Here is a 6,940-nt window from a genome sequence, read left to right on the forward strand (position 1 = left end):
TAATGCCTTCTTAATTTTGTATTGTCACAATGTTCACTCCGTTACAAATTTGGGTTATCATGCACAGATCAGGCTGTTGTCTCATATTTGTTATTACAAACATTCTTTTGTTTTGCTCAACAGTACAAAGAGTAATGTATAACACTAGGTGCATAGATAGCTGTTAGCAATTTGACTTGCTTTCAGAAATGTAATGTCAGGTAAATGAGGATCAGGGGCGAAATTCTCCGGAAACGGTGCGATGTCCGCCGACTGGCGCCCAAAACGGCGCCAATCAGACGGGCATCGTGCCGCCCCAACGGTGCGGAATGCTCCGCATCTTTGGGGGCCGAGCCCCAACATTGAGGGGCTAGGCCGACGGCGGAGGAATTTCCGTCCCGCCAGCTGGCGGAAACGGCCTTTGTTGCCCCGCCAGCTGGCGCGGAAATGACATCTCCGGGCGGCGCATGCGCGGGAGCGTCAGCGGCCGCTGACAGTTTCCCACGCATGGGCAGTGGCGTCTCTTCCACCTCCGCCATGGTGGAGACCGTGGCGGAGGCGGAAGGGAAAGAGTGCCCCCACGGCACAGGCCCGTCCGCGGATCGGTGGGCCACGATCGCGGGCCAGGCCACCGTGGGGGCACCCCCCGGGGTCAGATCGCCCCGTGCACCCCCCAGGACCCCGGAGCCCGCCCACTCCGCCTTGTCCCGCCGGTAAGGTAGGTGATTTAATTTACGCTGGCGGGACAGGCAATTTATCGGCGGGACTTCGGCCCATCCGGGCTGTAGAATCGAGCGGGGGGGCCCGCCAACCGGCGCAGCGCGATTCCCGCCCCCGCCGAATCTCCGGTGCCGGAGACTTCGGCAACCAGCGGGGGCGGATTCACGCCAGCCCCCGGCGATTCTCCGACCCGGCGGGGGGTCGGAGAATGTCGCCCCAGTTTTCTGTTGGAAGTAAGTGTTTTTTTGTTTGTTTAGCTGTAGTACATCATTGTCATCTGATGCCTCAATTAATTTTTCACAAAGCAGCAATTATCTGAGGCATTTTTGAAAGTAATACAAGTTTACTGCCTGTTGGCAAAGCTGTCAAATTTGGAGCAGTGAGGTGCAGGAGTTTAGTCCATAATGCTTAACTTGTGGCTTCTGACTGCTGATACATTTTCTGAGCATCATATAAGAAACAGGAGTAAGTCATACAGTCGTTTGAAACTGCTCTGTCATGCAGTGGAATCATGGTTGATCTCTGACCTCAATTTTACTTTACTAACCAATCCCCATATTTCTTGATTTCCTTGGAGTCCAAATATCTGTTCATCTCAGCTTTGTATATATATATACTCAACAATTGGAGCATCCAAGCTCAGTGGAAGAGAATTTCAAAGCGGTCAATTACACATTCATTTCCAAAGGTTCACAAACAACACTGAAAGGAATTCCCCTCATCTCAGTCTTAAATGACTGAACCCTTATGCTGAAACTATGCCCTGAGTTCTAGACTCATGCTGAAACTATGCCCTGAGTTCTAGACTCTTGCCGGAGAAAACATCTTCTCAACGCCAACCCTGTCAATCCTCCTCAGAATGTTTTCTGTTTCAATGACATCACCTTTTTCATTCTTCTGAACTCCAGAAAATATAGGCACATTCTACTCAACCTCTCATCATAGGATGACCCTCTTATCCAGAATAAACCAGAATAAATACCACTTCCAAGGTATCCTTCAATGAAATCAAAACTACACTACTCCAGGAGTGGTCTCGCCAAAATGCAATACAATTGTAGCAAGACTTCCTTGCTCTTGAACTCCAACCATCTTTCAATACAGGCCAACAATCCATTTTCCTTCATAATTGCTTAACTTTGTGTTTCATGGGAAGAAGTCTTACAGCACCAGGTTAAAGTCCAACAGGTTTGTTTCAAACACTAGCTTTCGGAGCACTGCTCCTTCCTCGGGTGAATGTGTTTGAAACAAACCTGTTGGACTTTAACCTGGTGTTGTAAGACTTCTTACTGTGCTCACCCCAGTCCCAATGCCGGCATCTCCACATTTGTGTTTCATGTCTGAGGACAACCAAATCTCTCAACATCAACATTTAACAGTTTATCACCCTTTTAAAAATACCTACTTTTTTTTATTCCTACATACTTGCCCACATACTGCCATCTGTCACCTTGCTGCCATTCATGTAGCCTGCCTTTTATAGCATTACAGCCTCTTGTGTGTTGTCGTCACAGCTTACTTTTGCATATCATCAGCAAACTGGGATGATTCATTACTCTTGGCCTCTTTGTCTAAGTCATTAATATTGATTTTGAATAGCTGAAGCCCCAGCATTGATCCTTGTGGAACCCCACTAGTTATAGCCTGTCAACTTCAACATGCACTGTTTATCCTGCCTCTCCTTCCTGTCATTGAGCAATCCAACCTGTGCTAATATATTACCCCCCAACTCCATGAGACCTTTTATGTGGAACCTTAATGAATCCCTTTCTGAATCCATAACTTGCATCCACTGGTTCCTCTTTATTTACCCTGGTAGTTACATTGTTTTTAAAAAAAAAAAGAATAAATTGTCAAACATTATTTCTGTTTCATGAAACAAAGTGCCCATTCACACCCTTAATGATGCCTCAGTTATTTTATCTCACATTTTGCTAACTATTGTCAAGCTACGTGACCTGTTTTCTCTCCCTCCTTTCTTGAGTTGTTATGGTCATCCAATCTTAGTGCAGCCCTGTACCATAAGGTCCTGGAAGGTTCTGGGTTGTCCTAATTAGCTGTCAGCCAGGGCAGTGGTTGTGTTGCCCTTCAAACCTCTTGGCTTGGAAAATGTATACTTAGCTATCCAATAGTTCCTGGTGTGAGGACAGAATCAACCAATAGGCCCTCCACATTCAAACAATCTGTTGAACTCACTTTTCAGGTTTGCACATGAAGGATAGCAATGTACCTGACAGCTGCCAGAACTTGGGGAGGTATCCATGTCCTCAGGACGGCAGAACATTTGGTGGGATGGTGGCAGAAATTGCTGCTGTTATCAAAGTTAAAACCAGTCTCAATTAAAATTGAACTGTGGTGCAATAAGTTGCATGAGTGCTTTATAAATTTTTACTTTGAAAATATGCAGCCGTGTATTCTGATGCACAATATTGAAGATGCAAAACATTTGCTACTTCCTTAGAAAAGGTTGCATCATATACAATGTCAGACAGTTTTCATACAAAATACTGAACTATACTTGGGACAAATGTGTATGTTATGATGTGCGGTGAGTTTGAATGGCCTTGGGGCTGTAGCCTTTGGCTGTGTTGTAATCCATAGCCCCAATTTTAAAATTAGTAAAAGCTATCTTAATAGTTTGTATAATGGATTAAATCACATTTATCTGCAATTTGATTTTGACAGTTTGTGATTTAGCTCACTCCGCTCAATTTGTTTTAGCTTTGTTTTTAATATAACAGTGAGAAATTGGGATACACAACTTATTTTGATGGAAATGGGCTACAGGTTGGCGTCCTTGCAATCCAAAATTGCATTGCAATATAAAGTGGCATAGTACTGAAGCAATTGAGTCACTAGTGAACAATGGAATGATCAGTGCAGGGTTAGAAATGCTTGCTTACAACAAATTAATGGTGTTCTTCAAAGTTCAAAGCTGTGTTAAACCGAACAAAAATACATGCTGTGATATTTCGTTTCTAGGCATTGGATTGTGTAATCCTTAGATTTTGGGTGGGGTATATTAAAATTGAATTAAATCTTGTCTCTCTTATGATTTTTCTCCTACTGCATAGAATCATAGAAATTAGTGCAGAAGGAGACCATCCGGCCCATCGAGTCTGCACCGGCCCTTGGAAAGAGCACCCTATCCCCGTAACAAAGTAACCACACCTAACTTTTTTTTGGACACGAAGGGCAATTTAACCTGCACATCTTTGGCTTGTGGGAGGAAACCGGAGCACCCGGCGAAAACCCACGCAGACACAGGGAGAACGTGCAGACTCCACACAGACAGTGACCCAAGCCGGGAATTGAACCTGGAGCTGTGAAGCAACTGCTAACCACTGCTACCATGCTGTATAATTAAAGTGAAACCCTATTTCAACAGTGCAAGTGACATTTTTTCTGTCTTGAGCTAATTCATCCTTTTTGTGTAGTCTTTTGCTCCATTGTTTTCTTAGCCTCCATTTTTTAACCATCTGAAAAATAATTGATCTTTATTTAAAGGAAAGCTTCAATGTCACAAAATCTATCTAGATGGTGTCGGCATTTTCGTTCCCTATGTCCACCTAGAGGAAATTAAAAATTACATTATTGCAGCCAGATGTCTTTACTATCACATTTTTTTAACAATAGAACATTACAGCGCAGTACAGGCCCATCGGCCCTCGATGTTGCGCCGACCTGTGAAACCAATCTAAAGCCCATCTACACTATTCCATTATCATCCATATGTTTATCCAATGACTATTTAAATGCCCTTAATGTTGGCAAGTCCACTACTGTTGCAGGCAGGGCATTCCACGCCCCTACTATGAGTAAAGAACCTACCTCTGACATCTGTCTCCCCTCAATTTAAAGCTATGTCCTCTTGTGCTAGACATCACCATCTGAGGAAAAAGGCTCTCACTGTCCACCCTATCCAATCCTCTGATCATCTTGTATGCCTCAATTAAGTCACCTCTTAACCTTCTCTCTAACGAAAACAGCCTCAAGTCCCTCAGCCTTTCCTCAAGATCTTCCCTCCATACCAGGCAACATCCTGGTAACTCTCCTCTGCACCCTTTCCAATGCTTTCACATCCTTCCTATAATGCGGCGACCAGAACTGCACGCAATACTATCAACTTGGGTGGCAACTTTCAGGGATCTATGTACATGGACACCGAGATAGCTGCTCATCCACACTACCAAGAATCTCGCCATTAGCCCAGTACTCTGTATTCCTGTTACTCCTTCCAAAATGAATCACCCCTCACTTTTCTGCATTAAACTCCATTTGCCACTTCTCAGCCCAGCTCTGCAGCTTATTTATGTCCCTCTGTAACCTGCAACATCCTCCCGCACTGTCCATATCTCCACCAACTTTAGTGTCATCCGCAAATTTACTCACCCATCCTTCTACGCCCTCCTCCAAGTCATTTATAAAAATAAGAAACAGCAGTGGCCCCAAAACAGATCCTTGTAGTTCACCATTAGTAACTGGACTCAAGTCTGAACATTTCCCATCAACCACCACCCTTTGTCTTCTTCCAGCTATCCAATTCCTGATCAAAACTGCTAAATCACCCTCAATCCCATGCCTCCGTATTTTCTGCAATAGCCTACCGTGGGGAACCTTATGAAACGCTTTACTGAAATCCATATACACCACATCAACTGCTTTACCCTCGTCCACCTGTTTGGTCACCTTCTCAAAGAACTCAATAAGGTTTGTGAGGCATGATCTACCCGTCACAAAACTGTTGACTATCCCTAATCAAATTATTCCTTTCTAGATGATTATAAATCCTATCTCTTATCATCCTTTCCAAGACTTTGCCCACAACAGAAGTAAGGCTCACTGGTCTATGGTTACCGGGGTTGTCTCTACTCCCCTTGAACAAGGGAACAACATTTGCTATCCTCCAGTTTTTTGGCACTATTCCTGTAGACAATGACGCCATAAAGATCAAAACCAAAGGCTCTGCAATCTTCTCCCAAGCTTCCCAGAGAATCCTAGGATAAATTGCATCCGGCCCTGGGGACTTAGCAATTCTGGAAAGTGTGAAAACAGATAACACCTCCTCCTTATGAACCTCAATCCCGTCTAGCCTAGTAGCCTGTATCTCCGTATTCTCGACAACATTGTCTTTTTCCTGTGTGAATACTGATGGAAAATATTCAATTAGTGCTCTCCTATCTCTGACTCCACGCACAACTTCCCACTACTGTCCTTGACTGGCCCTACTCTTACCCTAGTCATTCTTTTATTCCTGACATACCTATAGAAAGCTTTAGGGTTTTCCTTGATCCTATCTGCCAAGGACTTCTCATGTCCCCTCCTGGCTCTTCTTAGCTCCCTCTTTAGATCCTTCCTGGCTAACTTGTAACTCAAGCGCCCTAACTGAACCCTCACGTCTCATCTTTACATAAGCCTCCTTCTTCCTCTTGAGAAGTGATTCAACTACTTTAGTAAACCATGGTTCCACTCGCTCGACCACTCCCTGCCTGACAGGTACATACTTATCAAGGACACGCAGTAGCTGTTCCTTGAACAAGCTCCACATTTCAATTGTGCCCATCCCCTGCAGTTTCCTTCCCCATCCTATGCATCCTAAATCTTGCCTAATCGCATCATAATTGCCTTTCCCCCAGCTATAACTCTTGCCCTGCGGTATATACCTATCCCTTTCCATCGCTAAAGTAAGCGTAACCGAATTGTGGTCACCATCACCAAAGTGCTCACCTACCTCCAAATCTAACACCTGGCCTGGTTCGTTACCCAGTACCAAATCCAATGTGGCCTCGCCTCTTGTTGGCCTATCTACATACTGTGTCAGGAAACGGACCCATCTAAAGCACTCGAACTATAGCGTTTCCAGTCAATATTTGGAAAGTTAAAGTCCCCCATAACAACTACCCTGTTACTTTCGCTCCTATCCAGAATCATCTTTGCAATCCTTTCCTCTACATCTCTGGAACATTTCGGAGGCCTATAGAAAACCCCCAACAGGGTGACCTCTCCTTTCCTGTTTCTAACCTCAGCTCATACTACTTCAGTAGACGAGTCCTCATCAAACGTCCTTTCTGCCCCTGTAATACTGTCCTTCACTAACAATGCCACAGCTCCCCCTCTTTTACCACCTTCCCTGAGCTTACTGAAACATCTAACCTGCAACAACCATTCCTGTCCCTGCTCTATCCATGTCTCCGAAATGGCCACAACATCGAAGTCCCAGGTACCAACCCATGCTGCAAGT

This window comes from Scyliorhinus torazame, chromosome 18, assembly GCF_047496885.1.
Source record: "Scyliorhinus torazame isolate Kashiwa2021f chromosome 18, sScyTor2.1, whole genome shotgun sequence".
Taxonomy (NCBI): Eukaryota; Metazoa; Chordata; class Chondrichthyes; order Carcharhiniformes; family Scyliorhinidae; genus Scyliorhinus; species Scyliorhinus torazame.